The sequence below is a fragment of the Pseudorca crassidens genome, chromosome 10 (genome assembly GCF_039906515.1).
Source record: "Pseudorca crassidens isolate mPseCra1 chromosome 10, mPseCra1.hap1, whole genome shotgun sequence".
NCBI classification, from domain to species: Eukaryota; Metazoa; Chordata; class Mammalia; order Artiodactyla; family Delphinidae; genus Pseudorca; species Pseudorca crassidens.
Window position 1 is genome coordinate 83,479,152 of NC_090305.1, and position 21,771 is coordinate 83,500,922.

The window sequence follows — 21,771 nt, forward strand, 5'->3', positions numbered from 1 at the left end:
AAGACCAAAAGGGGGCACAATGAATAATTACACTAGGATGACAGGTATAGACCAGATATTTCTCCAGCAAACCGGAACAGGTGGCCACCCTACTCAGAGGTAGCCGTGGCTAATAGTTCCCCGTCGTCTACATTTTTAAGGCGCACACAAACACACCCATAAGGTCAACTGTGAACGAGCTACACCAATGGGATGAGCCTATAGATGCTCCTCTGCTTCCCGCTCTTTTAATTTAATATATCATGATGTGTCTACATGTCAGCACACAGAGATCCACCTCATTTTTTTAGTTAACTGCAGAATACGCTACTGTAGGGAGGTGCCATAACTTTTCAATCACCTATAACACATATAAGTCAACTTCAAATCTTTGCCATTACGAGCAAGGCTACAGGGAACATAACCCTAAACACAACTCTTAAGGGCTTGCATAATTCCACAGAGTAGGCTTCTAGCAGTGGAAATGCTAAATCAAATGTTACCATTTTTGAAGGGTTCTTCCAAAATGCTCTCCACAAAGGCTTTGTCAGGTCACATCAAGACCAGCAGTTACTCAACTGTTTTGAATTTCTGCCAAGCTGATAAACGAAGCATGCTATGTAGTGCTAATGTTCATAGCAGCACTATATACAATTGCCAAGGTATGGAAGCAACCTAGGTGTCCATCAACAGACAAATGGATAAAGAAGATGGGGTATACAGTATATACACAAAGGAATATTACTCAGTCATAAAAAAGGATGCAATTTTGCCATTTGCAACAACACAGATGGACCTGGAGGGTACTATGCTTAGCAAAATAAGTCAGACAGAGAAAGACAACTACTGTACGATATCACTTAAATGTGGAATATAAAAAAAGAAAACAAACTAGTGAATAAAACAAAAAAGAAGCAGACTCACAGAGAGAACAAACTAGTGGTTACCAGTGGGGAGAGGGAAGCGGGGGAGGGACAATATAGGGGTAAGGGGAATAAAAAGGGTTATTATGGGATTATATGAAATCATGTGTGTGAAACTCTTGAAAACTGTAAAGCACTATGGAATTTAAATAATCTTTTATTCAATTTTTTTAAAGTAAATGTACACAAATTAGAAAGAAAAAAAAAAGATAAGCAGGTAAAGTGGACTTTTGTGTAGGGGTCGGAGATCACGCTCCAAAAGACTTGACCAAATGATCTAAGATAAGATGTCAAAGACATTTCTATCCTCATACCCTGAAAAACTGTGCCAACTTTGGAAAAAAAAAAAAAAAAAAGATGTCATCTCATTCCATGATTTCCTTATGTGGTCCCTCAACTCCAGACAGTCTGGGCCATGGGTGTACATGGAATTTTCCACCTCTAGGCCTTTGCTCTGCTGTTCCGTCCACTTAGAATAACGTTCCACCCATCTCTATAAATATCCTACCAACAACAAACGTAACCTCCTCCATAAGGCCTGTCCTGAGCCTGACTGACTACAAACTGTCTTCACATCATCTTTTCCTCCTGGGAAAGCCCACAGCACTGCTAATTCCCCCCATTGCACCCCTTCCTCATAACCTGAATCAGCGTCCACAGTCACCCCTAAATCATGCAGACTCAGAGACAAGTGGCTACGGGCACGCACAGGCACAAAGACCTGCCCAGTCCCAATTTCCAGGCCTCAGTTTCTGCATCTGTAAAATGGGGATTATATATAGTACCTGCCCTAAGGCTTATTTTGAAAATTATATGATCAAATGTATAGAAAATATTTAACATATAAGATGAGATAAAGAAATGCTAACAATTTATTACCATTTAATAGTGGAATTGATCCCTTGATGGCATGTTTCATTCACTTGTGAGTCCTTTGGAATCTCGCACATTCATTTGCTTGTAGAAATCCTACAATATATGCGTCTGTTGAATGAAGACTTTAATCCTGTTGCTCAGTGGATCATATAATAATAATGATAAAGGCATCTCACGTGAATTGAGCACTTACTACGTACAAGGCACTCTGATGAATATTTCTCATCCACTATTGTATTTTAATCCTCACAAACAATACTATGAAGTAGGTGTTTTACCGATAAGAAAACTGAGACTTGAAGAGGTTATAAATCTTACCCAGTGCCACAGGTGGATGGGGATTCAGACCCACAATTACCTGACTCCAGAGTCTATACCTAACACATTCTTGAGTCTGTGTCCCTACACTGCACCCCACACTGCAGCCAAAATCACATTAGAGAGTGAAGTCAACAGAGTCCCAAGACCTCCTCGTCCTACTCACACATGAATTCTTTCCTAGAATATAAAATAAATACCTTCATATGCGTAGGGCCTGGATTTTCAGAGGGGAGAAAACCTGCTTCTTAGTGCAATCACCGCTCAAGTGTCCCTGTCCTTGACTCACCCACCCCTCACCAGCTCTCCCCACCAACGAACCAAATATTTACTTTAAAAATAAAAGGAGCCCACAGCAGGGACAGATGAAACAGTGCTATGGAGGGAGAATGCCAGGGCTCTGAGGCCAGGCTCGGCCAAGGCTCCTTGCAGTGCTGCAGGTCCTGAAGCTGCTCCCACACTGCAGCCTGCAGGCCCAAGGCAGATTCATACAGCTCTGCCTCAGCCTGCGGCCCCAACACAGAAAGCTGGACTGGGCATTGCAGCAGTTTGGGGAACAAGTCCAAAGTGAGCCTTGCACCAGCACCATATCAGCAACTTCTAGTCCTGTGGGGGACGACTGCACAGCCCAAGCCATTGCTGGTACTTAAGGTACACAGACACCACGTCCTTGTGACAGATGCTCGGCCTTGGTAGACACGCAAGTAATAACTTCGTTGAATTCCAGAAATTTGTCTTGACCTCTACAAATATGGCACAGTACACTTTCTACAGACGAAGAAACTGAGGCACTGGCATTATAAAGTAGCATTATAAAGTATCCCTACTTATCACTTGAAAGTAGGAACAAAATGGAAGAGTTGGGAAGTACAATGTTTTCCCTTCAACAGTCATGCTGATCTGTTACGTCATTTGCAGGGCTTGTCCAAACTGCCCCTGTCATATATCGATGGTCTTTCTGATTCGGAAAAATGGAAGACATAACGTACATGTACTAATTGATAAATGGTGATTGCTGTGATAAGTCAAAATCAGCTCAGGATATGGCATCAAAGACCTGGATGGGTGGAACTATATTCATTATCCTGTGATAAACCATGATGGAAAAGGATATGAGTAAGAATGTATATATATTGGGTTGGCCAAAAAGTTCATTCGGGTTTACGGTAGCGTACCAAAACCCGAACGAACTTTTTGGCCAAGCCAGTATGTATAACTGAGTCACTCTGCTGTACAGCAGTAATTAATACAACACTGTAAATCAACTACACTTCAGTTAAAAAAAAAACCTGGATGGGCTCTGCTGACCCTAGAGAGGTCCATTTCCTCATCAATAAGTGAAGATGCCATCAACCACCTCCCAATGCTCAGAAGGGCATCCATCATTCCAGGACCTGAGAACCTACTTTGTATCCCAGCACTCTGCCATTAACAGCAGTGGCAGAGAATACTTTAACTTCTGTGAGCCTCAATTTCTTCTTCTGTAAAATGGGAATGACTATAGTACCTACACTCCATGGAGTTGTTTGAGGAGAAAATGAAATAATATAGAGCACTGACAGCAAGCATAGCACACAGTCAAGGCTCTAACTAGCACTTTTTATTTTTTTGGCCGCATCGGGTCTTAGTTGCAGCACGCCGGATCTTCCGTTGTGACGCGGGCTCTTCGTTGCGGTGCGCAGGCTTCTCTCTAGTTGTGGCGCGTGTGCTCAAGAGCACACGGGCTCAGTAATTGCAGTGCGCGGGCTCAGTAGTTGTGGCGTGCAGGCTCTCGAGTGCATGGGCTCTGTAGTTGCGGCAGGTGGGCTCTGTAGTTGTGGTGTGCTGGCTTTGTTGCCCCGCGGCATGTGGGATCTTAGTTCCCCGACCAGGTATCAAACCCACGTCCCCTGCAACTGAACCACCAGGGAGGTCCCTAACTAGTACTTTTAATAAGGATTAAATGAGAGAACAGTATACAAAATTTTTAATAAGCAATAAATGTCTAGCAGTTCCCTTGTGATCCCATTCACAGCTGGAACAATCAATTGCAAGAAAAACTCAACAAACCAGGAAACTTTCCTAGTATCAAGTTTACTGGAAAACACCTATCTTTATATCAATCATTCTGGAATTCTAAAGACTCAGGAGTCATTTAATTGCTCTGTAATCATTTGTAGCTTCCCACAGAGTGGTGACTAAATTCAGACTTCAAGAGAGAGATCTAAGAAAAATAACATAAAGACATAAAGCTAGTATACTTAGAATGTGTCTCTATCTAATCTGCTCCACATAATTTGGTCCAACAAATTCAGCTCCATAAAATCTAAGAGGAGGTGTTAGTGCCAGGAAAGAAGATTAAAAACCCAGTGTTAAAAGAAGTGTTTTGAGTCAATTATGCAGTAAATTCAGCACCTCCACAAACCTAAAATCAAAAGCGATCAGATTCAAAAGAGGGAAACTGACAAATATAATAATAACTATCATTCATTCAGTGTTGCCTTTGCTCTCTGTTCCATGCTGAGAGATTCCCTGCAACGTTTCCTTTAATCCTTGCAGCAACCATACGAGGTGTGTGTTCCTACTATCACTACGTCACAGAAGTAAAATCATGCACACAAGGTCCCATAGCAAGTGAGTAGTGGGACTGGATGTGAACCCAGACATCTGAAATGCAAAGCCTGTATCACTACTGAGCATATGGTCTCTAACCCAAAGAGGTGAAATGTTGGCCAAGTCAAAACTGATAGTGGGATTGAAGGCTCCAAGACCAGGTGACCAGGGGCAGCATTAAATTTTAAAAAAAGCAAAACAACGAAGAAAAAACCTGGTGACCAATACCCATACGCTTCGCAAACGGCTCTAACTGCCAAAGAGATGACAAGGACACACTGCTGGCAAAGCTCTACTCAGGCAACAAATTCTCCATCCTCAGAGCCAGAGACATTAGGCAAATGGCATTCCTGACAGACCTGGGAAGGTCAGGCAAAGCTATGAGAAAGGAGAAAAAGCAGAAGAGAGGAGGCCAAGACCTCAAGAAAACCTAACTGCACCTGTTTCTGAGGGCAGTGGGAAGACAAAAATCACATAGAAGAAGGTAGAAATCCCAATGCCCATTGGCAGATGAATGGATAAATAAAGGTGGTATATCCGTACAATGGAATATTACTCAGCTGTTAAAAGGAAGGAAATTCTGACACATGCTACAACATGGATGAAGCTTGAGGTCAGTACACTAAAGTGAAAGAAGCCAGACACAAAAGGACAGACACTGTATGATTCACTCATATGAGGTACCTGGAGTAGTCTGACTTATACAGACGGAGACTAGAATAGTACCTGCCAGGGACGAGGGGAGGGGAGAATGGGGAGTTAGTGTTTAATGGATACAGAGTTTGGGAAGATGAAAGAGTTCTGGAGATGGATGGTGGTGGTGATGGTCGCACAACAATGTGAAGGTACTTAATGCCACTGAACTATACATTTTAAAAATGGCTGAAATGATCAAAATTTTATGTTACATATATTTCACCACCATTTTTCAAAAAGTCAAATAGAACCTTGCTATGGCCATAAGGTGCAAGTTCCATCGCCTGGAACCGTGTCAGGAGAAAGCTGTGTGTCAGCACTGGAAGAGGCAGGCACTTGTGTCCGGACCTGCACAGGGCATGGCTGCAGATGGACAAACAGAAGCTCTGAGCTGTGATAAGCCAAGCAGACTCACCCCAAAGCATCCCCGGGGCACCGGTGTTTCCTTCCTCATGGAGGACACAAGGACTGTGGCCTCCCTGAGCACAAGAAAGAGTACCTGGCTTCCAGCCTTCCCCAGACCACACTCTAGAAGCTTCTATACCGTGAATTTGCACAGTGGTGAAGTGCTGTCTGAAGTAGATCCCACCACATGGCACGAGGCAATAATGCAGCATGCTGGTGGAAGCCTGGAGGAAACCCATTGCTGTCACTTAAATCCAAGGAGTAACCTGGGACAAGTAATGACTCTGAAGCCTCAGTGTTCCGACCTCTAAAATGGGAGAATTGTACACACACTTCATGGCTCCTGCTGAGGATTAAAGATCAGGCTTGGGCAGCCCTCAGAGCAAAGCCTGACCTGCCCAGCACTGAATCTCGTTCTGCTCTCATTGGCATCATCGCTACTAACTTTCTCTGCTAGGCTTTCACTCCCATACTTGAAGTCCAACTGGCAGATGATGTGAGGAGGTGAGAGCTGGAAGGCTTCCCGACTTTGACAAGAAAGACAGACTTTTAGGCTCACACGATAAAGTAGGAGAAAGGCATTAGAGTTGAACTGTGGGAATGCCATGACCCAACATGATAAAAGGAAAAGCAAACATCCTTACTCTTCTTTGGGAGTTAATATCTGTCAACTGCTTTATTATTTGGGATTCCTTTATTTTTCTCCCTTTTATCTTGGTCAGAGATGGGGTCCCTATTATTGCTGGCTATACTTCACACACACACACACACACACACACACACACACACACACACAAACCCACGAGACAAAGATTAAGTGAGGACATTTTGTTGTGTGCACGTGCACATATGATGTGATTATATTTTACAAACCTGGAACAAAATACCTTTAACCACTCCCCTGCCACCACACACACACACACACACACACACACGAGCAGCCCATGCATATCCTCACATTTGTAACTTTCTGCTACCACCACTCAGGAGATGTAAAAGCAGACTATTTTCTTCCAAAGACTGTTTGCCTGGGTAACAGCACTTGGCCACATTCTCTTTCCCTAAAGATGGCATCCCCCCCTCCACCCACCTACCAGGGTTTTCGGAGCCAGGATTTGAACCCAATGTGCAATTCCAAAACTCTTAAGCATGGAGCTGTGTGGCCTCCAGCCAGGCACTACTATTATCACTGCTTTTTACAAATGAGGAAATTGAGGCACAGAGAGGCTGAGTCACATGCCCAAGGCCACACAGCTGGTAAGGAGTGGGCTGGTATTGAAATCAGGGCAGCCCACTGTAAACACTTAGCTCTCTTGATTCACAGGGATCATGGTTCCCTATGGCCTGGGTTCCAGAGGTACGTGCTACAGCTAATGGGGCTGGTGACCCTCTTTGCATCCCCTGCATTCTGGGTACTCAGGGTCTTAAATCAGCCACCCGAGCTCAGGCTCTTACCTCACTCAGCACAACACAGGCTTGTCCTGCTTACTTATCTCCCATTTTCCTCTTCAAGTCAGTGCTTGTCAAGCTTTGCCAGAAGACTGAGAACCTGTCTGCTCATCTCTCACTCTGCCCTTTTGGAATCCACAGCATGTCTCCATAGCTCTCCAGCACTGCTCAAAGCTCCTGGTTAATTTTCATCTCTTCCCCGAACCATGTCCACATCTGAAGGCACCTACCCACCATGAGAAGGCAACCATTTGGGTTGATTCATTCATTCACTGGTCCATTTAACAAATATTTGTGCTGCTCAGCTGTCAGGTGCCAGGTACTGCTTTGCCATAAGAGTAAGAAAGTATATGATTCAGGTTCCTGCCCTCAAGATAATTACACTCCGGTGGGACAGATAATAAATAAAGGGGCTAATTTGAGATAGTGATGAGGGTGAAGACAAAAGTAGAGTGATGAAGTGATGAGTGACTGGAGGACAGGGAGGTTCTATGAGAAGGTAACACTTGAGTCTGGACCAGGGTTTCTAAATCTTGGTTCTATTGCAGTAGGCTACAAGTGGCCAATGATTTGCTTAAGCTTCCAGAATTGGTTTAGGGATTGCAGACCTAAGCCACTCAGCACACAGCATATGACATTCCTCTCAGTCTCTCTCCCCCTAGCTGTAAATAAACAGGCATGTCACCCCTTTTGCCATGGTCACCCATCTGCAAACAAGAGAAGCCATTCTAAGGCCCAGCCAGCACTGTGAAGAGAGCATTACTGAGAGAATCAAGGCTATCCCTTACAAGATCTAGGCTGTGTCCTTACAGCTGATGAGTATAGGCTGAAATCCAGCCCATACTCTGCTCTCCAGGCCATGCACAGATGTGTCTGCCCAGAAGAGATATACAGTTTCTACTTTGAACAAAGACATCATATGGGCTAGTGGCAGCTCTGAAGCAAATCAGAGAAACAGGACCCATGCCCTGATCAAACCCTACCTGAAGCTCCCTCCTTGTTCTGAAATTCTTGGTTACTTGCATCAGTTAATCTTCTTTGTTGTTTAAGTCATTTGAGTTGATTTTTATGACTTGTAACCAAAAGCATCAAGGTGATTAAATGGTTTATGCAACTCCAAGATAACTTAGCGTCTCCCTCTCTGCATAAAATACTCAAATTGAGATAATTTATTCAACCATTTGTTATATTAGGTGCTGGAGACAGAGCAGTCCACAGGGAAAACATCATCCCTAGCATCGCCATACACTGAGCTTCTTTAAGAAAACTGTCACCAGTAAATACACTGATAAAGTGGTCAAAAGGGCACTTAAAAACTACCTATCCCAGGCTTTCAAATTTAACAAACATCAACACAAAGGGTCACTCCAGCCTCTTTTTCTTGGAGCAGCTGAATGTGTCACCAAAGACATATGACTGTCCTCACCGTTTGTAACGGCAATGTCTCCCGTACTGTTCAATCTGGTAGACACCAGCCATGTGGCTACTTAGAGTTAAATTTAAATAAATTCCATGTAAATAAAACGAAAAAAATCATTTTCGTAGTGTGGCTGGTGAAAGGTAGCTACACCAGCCACATGACAAGCACACAATCTCCATGTATGGCTAGTCGATAATATATCAGACAGCATAGGTAAAGCACATTTCCATCACTGCAGGAAGTTCTACTGGATTGCACCTTCCTTCCTCCAGAGTTCCTTTCCTTTTTTTTTTTTTTTTTTTGCGGTACGCGGGCCTCTCACTGCTGCGGCCCCTCCCGTTGCGGAGCACAGGCTCCGGACGCGCAGGCTCAGCGGCCATGGCTCACGGGCCCAGCCGCTCCGCGGCATGTGGGATCTTCCCGGACCGGGGCACGAACCCGTGTCCCCTGCATCAGCAGGCGGACTCTCAACCACTGCGCCACCAGGGAAGCCCATCTTTTCCTCTTTTAAAAAGGCATGTGGTGGTGAGGAAGAGGTCTCTTCAATTGCCTGGTTAATGCTAGGATCCTGAAGCAAGAAAATGACCTTCCACACACACACCAGCACATAGCCAGTATGTGCCACCCTAGAAGAACCGGAGGCTCGAGTAACTCAGTTGTCTTTCTATTCTCGCCTCCCTTCCCCAATCAGTGTTCATTCGAGTACAGAGTGGGGTCTGTTACCATCCTTTATTAGGGAACTGGATTTGAAGTGGCCAGCGTGTTAGAGCCTGGAGTCTCAAGCTTTACGTTTCCACAACCAGCCAGAACTTTTTCTAAAATGTGTGGCTTCACAGGGACCGCCCCCTAGGATTTCTGATTCCACAGGTCTGAGATGAGGCCTAGTAATCCCCAAATTTCATAAACCCTCTGGATGATTCTGAACCGGTGACCATTCTGTGGACCATTCTTTGCAGTTGCGGTTATCAGGACTCCGCCGGGCAGGGAGACATGAGTCAGCATCACTAACAAACTCGCCCGCAGATGCCCAGAGATGGCAAACTCGCCCAGGTAATTCTGATGTACTTTCCATTTACCTAAAACCCAATCTGTGGGCCACTGGTTCTGAAGTTGATCATTTTCTCCAATCAGCTCTGCCTGCAAGCTGTTGGCAGCCATCAGGTGAATATAAGTGCCTGGTAACAGGTGCCCAGGACTGCAAATTTCCCTCACAGCCTTTTCAGGATGTCTCTCTCCCCTCAGGAATTCAGGCAATAGGGTGACTCATCATGTTTTATTAAAACCCATGGATGGGTTCCTTCCACCAAAAAAGACTCCAACAGTGACAACCGGCTATCATCTTCCCATTAATGCCATCTTCTCACAATTGTCTTCCTTGGAGATAATTATTTCATGCAGAATAACTTAAGCTTACATTTTTAGTTAAAATGTCTCAGAAACAGATTCACGTTGCTTAAGAAAGCCTGGTCCTTTCCTCCTTATGGCAGTTTTTTCCCGCAGACTTAGACAGAAATCGGCAAGAGCTGCATCAATTTCTCCTTTGCTGGGCATTCTATCTCTCTGATATTTCTCTTATGAATCATGATATGTGTACAATGTATCAATAGTGAAACAACACTTGGTGTTTTCTAAAGTCTTCCTAGACCCTGTGCAGGTACTAAACTGTGATTTTGCATACGGCATGATTCACTACGGCTAGACTCTTTACCAAAGACCAAAGCTCGGGAAATTTACCAATGATTGTCCAGTCTCAAACACCGCAGAATATAAGTTTTCCTGCTATATCTTATCCTTGGGCATTTTATGATTTTTTTAAAATATGTATTTATTTGTTTATTTATTTATTTTTGGCTGCACCGGGTCTTCATGGCAGCCCGCGGGATCTTTAGTTGCGGCACACGGGATCTTTAGTTGCGGCATGCAACTAGTTCCCAACCAGGGATCGAACCCCGGCCCCCTGCATTAGGAGCGCAAGGTCTTACCCACTGGACCACCAGAGAAGTCCCCCTTGGGCATTTTAAAGTAGAACAGAAGTCAAATTTCATGCCAACTTGGGGGAATCCTGGGTGCCCCAAAAGTGGTGATCATAATGAAGGAGGTGGATCAGGGCATACAGTCGTCTCAACTGGAAAACGCTCCTGAGTTTTGTCTCACATCCAGAGTACTGGATCACATATAGAATGTCCTATCTAGAATCTGAATTCCTAGACAGTCTCTTGGAATGTTCTTACTCTGATTCGGATATGGAGAGAGGGAAGGGGACGAGAGAAGAGAGAATAGAAACACAGTCCCAATCCCCACCTGGCAGAGTTTGAACTCCATGTCGGGCTTTTGCTGACAACTACACAGTTTTCATTTTATGCGCCCTTCCTAGCTTAGCTCTTTAACAGAAAAACTGCACTGCCTAAACTTCTAATCTGAATTACCTAAGTTCCCTTCTCCATCCTAGTCCAGCAAACCTGGTACCTGCCATGAACTCTGCAACGCAGAACAACCTATTTCACAGACAAGAAAGAAGGGCTGCACTGGTTTTCAAAATACACAATTCTACCAGATAACACTGGCCTGGAGAACAGATGCTCGCCAGTCTTAGAGGTTAACTGTGTTCTGAAAGCATCCACTCTTGGAGTAAAAGTCAGGGTGCTGATTTACCTGTAGAATGCCCAAACGAGTCATGTTATTAGGGATTTTTCTTGCTATATTTAAAACCGCCCTAAGCAGTATACATAAAACTCATTCATTCTTTTATTTGTAAGACCACACATGTCACAGTAAAATCACCTTAGAGCAGAGAATGTATACTATTCCCAGTACATATTCATATAAATGTCATCATCGAGACACTATTTTGCACCCAGTTCTAAGATTCAGCAGACCACGACCCTGCAATAAAATAGTCCAAGAATCACGATCAGCTGTCAAAATATATCCTCTCCCCCACTCCTCGCAACTTGACTGGGAGAGCTGTCACTGGCTGACCCTCCAATAATCTTACGTGGACTACAGGAACAAACTGGACTACTTCTGGAACTTATTATTCACTTCAACCCACGTTTGTGGACCCTTACTGTGTGTTGGTCACTATCCTGGGCCCTAAGAACACAGACAAGAGTAAGAAATGTGATGACTGCTCTTGAAGAGATGAAGTGTGAGAGACATCAAGTGAGAAAGACAAATATGTCAACCAGAGGCTGCAAGCTTGTTGCCTGAGGACCAAATATGGCTCCCAGATGTGTTTGGCTTGGTTTATCCATGCTTTTGGAAAACTTTGAATCAACACTTTTACATTGGCAAAGTTCATTTTTTTAACAATTCAAGCTTCTGCGTTCTCTTGAAAGCTTGAAAAACCTGGCAACGGTGGGCAATGTCCCCACATGTCAACAACAGGCTGAAGCTGAGTGGCAACTGCTCCCTTTTACCCTAGTCCCCACCACTCCCTAATGCCCTTTAAAATACCCAGTCAGTATTTGCGTTTGTGATGACTATTGTAAAGGAACAATTCCAGGCCTACATAGGATCTATTCTGAGATGAGTAAAGAAATACAGGACTCTCACATCCAGGCAGCAAGGATTTAAGTTGATAAGTGGTCTGAAGAACAAGATGACGGTGGGAATTAGGTCTTAAAAAGATAAAATTCATGTGAGCCAAGAAGTTCTAGATATCTATCCATAGAAAATAGCTGAAGAAGTTCACTAAAATGTATATATAAGGATATTCATCAATGTGTTGTGTAAAATAGGAACGAAAACAACCTAAATGTTCACTCTGAAAGCATGATTTAACATATTATAGCACAACCAAAAACTGATTCCACAGCCATCAAAATGGTACAGTCGATCTACATGCAGCATAGAAAAAAAGTCTGTGATATATTGTGAGGCACAAAGAAAAATCTCACCAAAACAGCGTGTGTGGGATTATCCAATTTTCAGAAGAAAAAGACCCTCCCAAAAAAATCTACCAAAAAAGCATGTGTGTGTATTTATATATGTTTATATATATAAATGTCTGGAGGTGGGATTATGGGCCATGTGGATACATTTTCCTTTCATATATTCACATTTTTCTCTATCATACACATTGTTTAAATGAGGGAAAAAATTAATTTCACCATGAAAAAACCATAAGCTGTGGAAGCACAGACCAACAATGGAGAGTGATTGACAGTCATCCATGATCATAAAACTATTTGAGTTTTTAAAAGATTAGAAACCAAAAAATCTAGATGATGCCTATGCTTTCTAAAAAAAAAAAAAAAACCTACATGCTCCAACACCAAAGAAAGTCCTTTTTTAACTACTTGATCTTGAGTTTTGAATTCTTAACCAAGTCACACAGACTTAAACAGGCTGATAGTTGGAGGAGGAAATGAACAGGCTCTCCCTATCAGATGTAAATTCCAACGCCTGGCCAAGAATCCAGGTGGTAAAATACTGACTCTATTTAAATCAAGCCAAAGTGATGCCTTCTGTGGTCGCGTTCCATAAGCAACAGGCTCCGTCACTGCACACATCTGGTCAGAATAAAGGCCCTCTAAGACCTTCAACACAATTAATTCAATATTTTCCCGACAGTTCAAAATGCTACAACAACTGGCAGACAACCATTTTAAATCATCACAGAAAAGTCAGACATATGGCTAAGTATATTTAATATGCTTTAAAAATAAGCCGCGGATCTTCGAGCCAACAAGATCTTAGGCAAGAATTTTTCTTATTTATTTAAAAGTTATGCCTACCCATTACCTCAAAAGAATTCAATTCAAAAGTGATTGCTTGAGTACCTAGAGAGGGCAGAGATTGCAGAGACATAAAACAGGGATGCTTTCAAGAATTCAAGAAACACATAATCCAGTACAGGAGACAGAAGAGCAAATCTGCATTACAAGACACTATTGTGACTCTTGAAATCATGTTGTGTGGGGGGGGGAAAAAAAGACAGAGAGAGCACAGAGGAGGAAAGAATCAACAGCGTGGGTGAAGGAGATCAGGGAAAACAGAAGGAGAAGGCAATTAAGCAGAATTGCTTGAAACTATATAGCAGCACCCTCTGTGTTCTGGCCAACAAACACTTTGGGAATCCCTTTTTTTTTTTTTTTTTTTTAATTTCTGGGACTCTCTTTGGTAGCATCACCAGGCATGGTATGCTGTCTCAGGCAGCAATATGACAGCCTAACACACTTGACTAGAGGTCAACACACTTCTAGTGTGGAAACCTGGGATAAGAATTTTGGAACCAGGCGGATCTGAGCTTGAATCTCACCTGTGTCAGCTGCCTGGCGGCCAGGATAAATTACTTGACCTCTCCAGCTAATTTTCTCAGGGCTAAAAATAAGAATGACATCATCTACCCGGGTAAAAACCTAACCAGGGTCTCAGGGACATGTCAGAAGATCAATATATAATAGTTACCGTGATTGGTCTGCTGCTCCTATTTCAGATTCTCAGGCTCAACCATGAAGTTATACCTTAGAGAAGAGTTTTCCAATCTCAGCCTTGGTGCCATTTGGGGTTGGACACCTCTCTGCCATGGGGGCTGTACTGTGTAGGATGTTTAGCCGCATCCCTGGCCTCAGCACCCTCAATGCCACTAGCACTCCCCCTTCCTGAGCTGTAACAACCAAAAGTGTCTCCAGACATTGCCAAATGTCCCTCGGGGGTCAAAATCACCCCCAGTTGAAAATCACTGCTTTAGAGGAAATCACTGATGGGTCTTCACTTCTGAACTGAAAATTAACATGGCTGCTATTAGGTAGGCATTGCTGTAAGCACTATTTACACGCCAAGCAGAGGACAAAGTATTTTGCATATGTGCTCTCATTTAATCCTCACAACCACCCTATGAGGTAGGTATGATTCTCATTTTCAACTGGAACAACTGAGGTTCTGGGAGGTTAACATGCCCATGGTTCTTCAGCTGGAGTTGGACCTAACCAGCCTGACTCCAAACCCTTATAACACCAAGCCCTGTTGCCTCCCCAGCCTTTCCTGATTTGGGAGCCCAGGTATGGTGCCAGGAAGATCAGAGGACCTCAGTGTCAAGTTCTCAAGGATCACCCTTGCTGGTACTGCCCTGCCCAGGATCTCCAGGGAGTAAGGAGAGGACCTGTCCTTCCTCTACACATTACTGAACCTGGGTCCCAATGACCATCATTAGAATCAATTCATCACCAGTGACAACGTAGAAGTTCAGGCAGCTCAGACCTCTACCACACGGTAAAATCTAGAGGTTTCCTTCTTACTTGTCTGAACTAATCCAGTCTCAGCCTTTTTAAATAGTGGCATCTGAATCAGGCAGAAAAATGAGGGCTTTTTCTAGACTTGAAAAGCTCTCCAGGGAACTGTGTACCACAATCCCTATCTCTCAAGAGATTCTTTCTTCTCTTCCAAGTGCTTTCCAACAGGGAACATTCAAACAATAACAGAAGCCAATATTTTGTGGGCGCTCAACACGTGCCAGGCCCTGTGCCGTGTGGTTTACCTCAATCTCCTCCTTTTATTCCTCCATCAGCCTCAGGTAGTACGTATCATTATCCCCATTTGCAAGAAAGAGGGGAAGTATCTCGCCGAGTAACCCAGCTAGTAAACTGAAAAGCCTGGTTTCTAACCCAGACCAGCCTGAGCCCAAAACCTGCCGATCTACAACACATCAATAAATGGATACTCGTGGATTACCTTACGAGCGGCGCTGCAGTCCTGTTAACACTGTCTATGGCAATAATTGTGAAACATGGCTTATAATCAGGGCATAATGGCCTTTTAATTGCACCATCATGCCACTGTCCATAAAGAGAGCTTCGAGTCCCACAGTGGGCTGAAAGATTAGCCTTATTGTGGAAAACATAACTGCATTCCGTTAAAGGCACACACTAATGGCTCTGTTGGCAATAGGAATGGGGCTGACACCTTAGCCGGGAGGATGTAATTCTCTTACGTAACTCATTCTCACCACACTGCAGATGGTAACAGGAAAAGTCTATACACACAGCTGACGGTGCCCAGAAGAACGTCTCACGGTCCACTGGAGGGTGAGAGAGTGTGCAAAGTTCGCTGACAGACTCAGCACGGTGCTGCCTTAAATCCCTAAAATAAAGACCATTTGAGCCCGGCCAGCAATGCTCACTGTCTTCAAGAATACTCCTAGATCAATCATTGAAGCTGTATTTAGCCCAAGTCATGGATTGCAAGTATTAAACCCTTATCAAGTTTAATGCGATCCATCACGAAGTACCTACATTTTCAGAGACTTTCAAATATCGGAATTTTCAGAGGCAACCGAGCTCAGCAGAGTTATTCTAGTTCTAAATCTGACAGTGGACGTTCAAGAAATACTGGAGCAATTACTATGCATCAGGCACTATGCTCAGTACTGAGATCAACAACAGCCCTGCCCTCTCGGAGCTTATATTAAAGAAAGAGAGACAAAACAAGGAACTTAGTTATTTTGAAATGATCGACATATGATAAAGTAAAATAAAGCAGAGGAGGGGAATAGGGAATGACAAGGCAAGTGGGAAAGACTTGAAGTTCGTGAGAGAGTAAGCCTCCCAGGTGTCCAGGTCGGGCCAGCAGGTCACGGCCAGGGAGAGAGAAGACAAGTCACGGGCCAGATTGTGAGTCACTGGGAGGACTTCCGTTTCCCCTCGGCGAAGGGGACTAGAGAAATGATTGTATGTAATGGATTACTCCATTCTTCAATCACTTGGCTATGAAAAGAGGAGATTACTATTTAATCATAAAAGACATTGTTCAGAATTTCCTGGTGGTCCAGTGGTTAGGACTCAGCGCTTTCACTGCCGGGGGCCTGGGTTCCATCCCTGGTCGGGGAACTAAGATCCCGTAAGCCTCGCGGCACGGCTAAAAATAAAATAAAACAAAAGACATTGTTCGAATTACATTTGCTACGTGCCTTCAGAAAGGATGACATCCAGAACACGCTGGACCCTCCATAGGCCACTATACTATAAAGCAAAAGTCAGCATCACTTGCTTGTCCTCGACATCCATGGGGGTTCAGCTGTGAACACACCAAAACAAATTCACCAGACATACTATATGGGTGTCGACATCCATAGGGGTGCAGTAGAGCAAAGCGCCAATATTTACCAAGGATTTTTCAAGGTTATAGATCTCACATATGAGCTGCATAAAGACAGGCAGGAAGGCAGTAACCTACTTTTTTAGGATATGAATGCCAGCCCTTAACGAATTTGACAGCCTTTATTCTCAGTGTATACAAAATCAGTATATCCTGTTACACATATATACAAACTCAAGGAAGGGACCACTAACATCAGAGACTGGTGTTTTGCATTAAATAACCATCGTTTATAAAGCAACATCCTTCATGTAAACCCTTGTGGTGAGGAGATGTCAGAATGTTTTCTCTTATAAACCACTTAATTCCCCTTGGTGGATATCATCAATTCTGCCATCCGAAACTAGCTGGGTAATGAATGCCAACAAATGCAGTGAGCCAACTGTATGCCACTGCCTCATAAGGTCAAGCTAATCTATTTTTAAATAACACAGCCATTGGCAAAGGGCGGCCTCCAGAAACAATGGACATGTTGGGTTGCCTGTCCTTGCATTATTTTTTGTAAAAGCTGTAGAATGTTCCACAATGTAACCTAAAAACATCCTTCAGAGAGTGGTCTTTTGGCAGCAAGAACAAAAATAGATTGATTTTTGAAAGTTTAAGTTTAAAAAAAAAAAAAGACATAAACACCAAGCACAGTTTAAGAGCAAGAGGGGACAAAAATCACACTCTTTTCTGTAGCAAATATCCAGTTTGCTATCGGCTGGAAACACTGTACACAGGGACAATGCTACAAGAAAACGGAGGTAAGGTGTCATTTTTCTAGATGCTGACATAGACCAGGTCCCGCATGAACAGAAAACAGAAAAGCTCCTCATCACCCTGCTTGCTGAATGAACACCTGAAATTTCACTTCTTAAACTCCACCTAGAGTCAACAGGCCGAAATACTTAAATACAATTCATTAAGCCTTGTCAGTCATTTATTTATTTATAGCTCGGTATAAATTATTAGACACTGAGAATCAGCTGATTGTAAAACCTGGTGATGAGAAAATGAACATATTAGGATCCTAAATGACAAGAAATCAAAGACAAATAGGGAGGAAAGAAGGAAAGATGTGGATGTCCTGGTCTGCACTTACCATCCGAATAAGAAGCAACAAGAGGGCTTCCCTGGTGGCACAGTGGTTGGGAGTCCGCCTGCCGATGCAGGGGACACGGGTTCGTGCCCCGGTCCGGGAGGATCCCACATGCCATGGAGTGGCTGGGCCCGTGAGCCATGGGCCTGCGTGTCCGGAGCCTGTGCTCTGCAACAGGAGAGGCCACAACAGAGAGAGGCCTGCGTACCGCAAAAAAAAAAAAAAAAAAAAAGCAACAAGAGAAAATTCATTCATGCAGCCAACAAATTTTAGTGAACACCTATGACTTGTCAGGTACTATTTTAGGTGCTGGGAAATAGAAGGGTGAACAAGTGAGATAAACTTCTTGTTTTCATGGACCTTGCATTCCAGTGGGAAGAGAGACAGACAATAAAGAAGCAAAAGAAGAAGATAATGTGAAATTACGAGGTTGTTGTTTTTTTTAATATAGAAATTTATTTATTTACGGCTGCTTTGGGTCTTCGTTGCTGCACGCGGGCTTTTCTCTAGTTGTGGCAAGTGGGAGCTACTCTTCATTGCGGTGCACGGGCTACTCATTGCCGTGGCTTCTCTTGTTGCGGAGCACGGGCTCTAGGCACGCGGGCTTCAGTAGTTGTTGTGGCTCACGGGCTTCACTGCTCCGTGGCACGTGGGATCTTCCCAGACCAGGGCTCAAACCCATGTCCCCTGCATTGGCAGGCAGATTCTTAACCACTGCACCACCAGGGAAGCCCGATAATGTGAAACTGTGTCAAAGCTTTGAAACACAAACCAGGATGAGGGGATGGCATGTGATCCAAGGTGCTGTCTTATACGGGGCCAGTGGAATGGCGGTGCCAGCTCCTACTGGCTCCAATTACATGGATCTCTTCCCAACTCCAGTGATGCTACAAATCAGTCTCCCCTCCGCCAGAGCCCGCTGTTAAGCCTTTAGCAGCACACCACCAGATGAGAAGGTCTTTCTGAAGAGACACTAAGGAGAGGAGTCAATCCTGTGACCATCCTGGCGGAGTGTAGGGGGTGGGGGGGGGGGGAGGAGGCAGAGAAAAAGCAAGACCAGAGACCCCAAAGCAGAATTCACAGGAAACTCAGCAAGACATGGTGCTGTGTTTCAAAATGAGAACAGAATTATTTTGTTACAGAGCTGTTGTAATATATTCCAACTGGTCAAAATAAACACACAATGTCAAAACAAAACCCAGAAAGGCACAAAAGAACTATATTCAATTGTATGTGGTCCTAAGTCCCTCATTACGGTGAGGGGAAGGGTCTGGTGGTAGTGTTGTGGTTTTTATTTTTTATTTTATTTTTGTGTGTGTGTGTGGTTTTTAAATTGTGACTTATTTATTGCCTCCATTCTGTCTATAAAAAAAGTGGAGGGACAGTTTGGTTCCTGGGTAATTTGCAAAGCCACAAAATTCACTTACAAAAATATGTAAGTGTGACCTATAATATTACCAGTTTGGGAAACTACAATCACACCCTTCTAAACTTTTGGAGTCTGGGCTATTCAGGGAATCTTAGCATTTTAGGAGCGCAAAAGATCTAAAAGGATACATCCACTTATTTTAGGTATGAAGAAAGGCCTAAAGGGGTGACTCACCAGAGATGACAGCACTAGTGGCCAAGCTTGTTCTAGAACACAGATCACCTGCCCCACTCGATGCCATATTTTCAATGCAGTCTATACCCTAGGGCAGTGGTGCTCAAAATTGAGCATGCATGAGAGTCTCCTTGTTAAAAACACGGCACAGGCTCCACCCTCCTGAGTTTAGGTATCAGTAGGGCTGAGGCCCGGGAATCTGCATGTTTAACCAGTTCCCAGGCGATGTAAATACCACTGGTCTGGGGAGCCTATTTTGAGACCCACTGACCCAGGAACTAGAAGCATGGGTTTTGAAATCCAACACGGCTGAGTTCCAGCTCTACTTCAGCCACTTGTATGACCCTTGGAAAAGCCACCCACACTCTCTGGACCTCAGTTTCTGACACGTTGAGTCCAGTTGGGAGGAATAAAGAACAAAATACCCATAAAGCACTAGCTTAACCAAGGGCCTGGCACTTCCTAAACCAAGTGCTCAAAAAATACTAGCTATGTCCTAGAGCTAAGCTTCCTTAACTGTAGTAGTTCCCCCTTATCTGCTGTTTTGCTTTCTGTGATTTCAGTTACTCACAGTCAACCATGGTCTGAAAATATTAAATAGAACATTCCAGAAATACACGATTTAGACGTTTTAAATTGTACACCAATAGCAGGATGAAATTTCCCGCCTTCCCCCTCTGTCCTGCCCAGGACATGAATCATCCCTTTGTCCAGGGTATCCTGCCCATTGGTTACTTAGTAGCTCAGTTATCAAATTGACTATCCAGGTACCACAGTGCTTGTGTTCAAGCGACGCTTATTTTACTCAGTAATGACCCCAAAGCACAGGAGGAGTGATGCTGGCAGTTCGGATCTGCCCAAGAGAAGCCGTAAAGTGCTTCCTTGAAGTGAAAAGGTGAATGTTCTCGACTTAATAAAATCATATGCTGTGGATGCTAATATCTACAGTAAGAATGAATTTTCTATCTGTGAAATTGTGAGAAGGAAAAAGAAATATGTGCTAGCTTTGCTGTCATACTTAAAACTGCACAAGTTGTAGCCATAGTGCATGATAAGTGCTTAGTTAAGATGGAAAAGGCAATAAATTTGTACAGTAAGATATTCAGAGAGAGGGAGACCACATTCCCATAACTTTTATTATACTACATAGTTATAATTTGTTCTATCTCATGTTGTGTTTAATCTCTTACTGTGCCTGATTTGGAACGTATCACCCACAGATAAGAGGGGATTACTGTACTTTTCCTCTTTTCCACATACACTAGAATGGCTAAAGTTCAAAAGACAGACCAGATCAAATATCGGCAAAGATGTGGCAGAACTGGAACATTTACGGCAGCTTTAGTCATAATAGATGAAAAAATAAACAGTCCAAATGTCCATTGACAAGCAAAAATATAAACAATCTGGTATATGTATGCAATGGAATACTACTCAACAATACAAAACAACCATGATACACACAATATGCGAAAAAAGCCAGACACAAAAGAGTACACACTGCATTATTTCATTTATATGAATTTCAATGACAGGCAAGATTAATCCATGGTGAGAAAAATCAAACAGTCAATGCCTCTGGAAGAGGTGGGGGAAATTGACTAGAAAGGAACAGGAGGGAAATTTCTGGGGTGATGGAAGTGCTCTGTATCTTGCTTTGGGTGAAGCTAACATGAGCATATACATTTGTCAAAACCCATCAAACTATATACTTAAGATCTGCACATTTTATTCCAGGTAAATATATACCTATAGTATATATAGTACATATATATGCTTTATTATATATGTAAAGTAACATATATTTTATATAACATATATACGTATTTGTACATTCTTATTAGGCACTTCTGTGACAAAAGACTGTCCTCGCCATTTAAAATGAATCAACTCTAACCTGGTAGATCCATTTAGCTTGATTCTTTCACAATCCAGTCCTGCTTCACATAATACCACTTGCTACAGACTATTTTGGTCTGTGCATCTTTTCAGAGAGTTGCCATGAAACAGAAACAGCAGAATCTTCTCCCACAAGAAGACCATGACATTTTCATACAGACAGCACCCAGAGTGACCCGTGTCCCTGGTAGTGGCTAGTTCAAGGTGCAGACAACACAAAAGTAACATTTTTCCTTTACCATGTACCAAGTAGAAGCCTAGCTAATATGATTAAAACACAGTAATGAAAGCACAGGAAGAGCAATTTCGTAGCATAATTTAAATCTTATTCTCAGCATAAAAGAGAAGGCTGGTGAAATGCTTTCTAGTGCCGTCTTTCTGTAATGAAGATGTTAGAAGAGCTACCTGTGCCTGTGTAATCATTACAGGAAAT

General features: G+C 43.3%; 1 protein-coding gene across 24 annotated transcripts in view; it reads right to left on the minus strand.

Annotated features, from left to right (window-relative positions):
• The window catches only part of MAGI1 (membrane associated guanylate kinase, WW and PDZ domain containing 1), a 622,973-nt gene that overhangs the window by 597,970 nt on the left and 3,232 nt on the right, over nucleotides 1-21,771 (minus strand). The gene's annotated exons all lie outside the window — the stretch shown is intronic.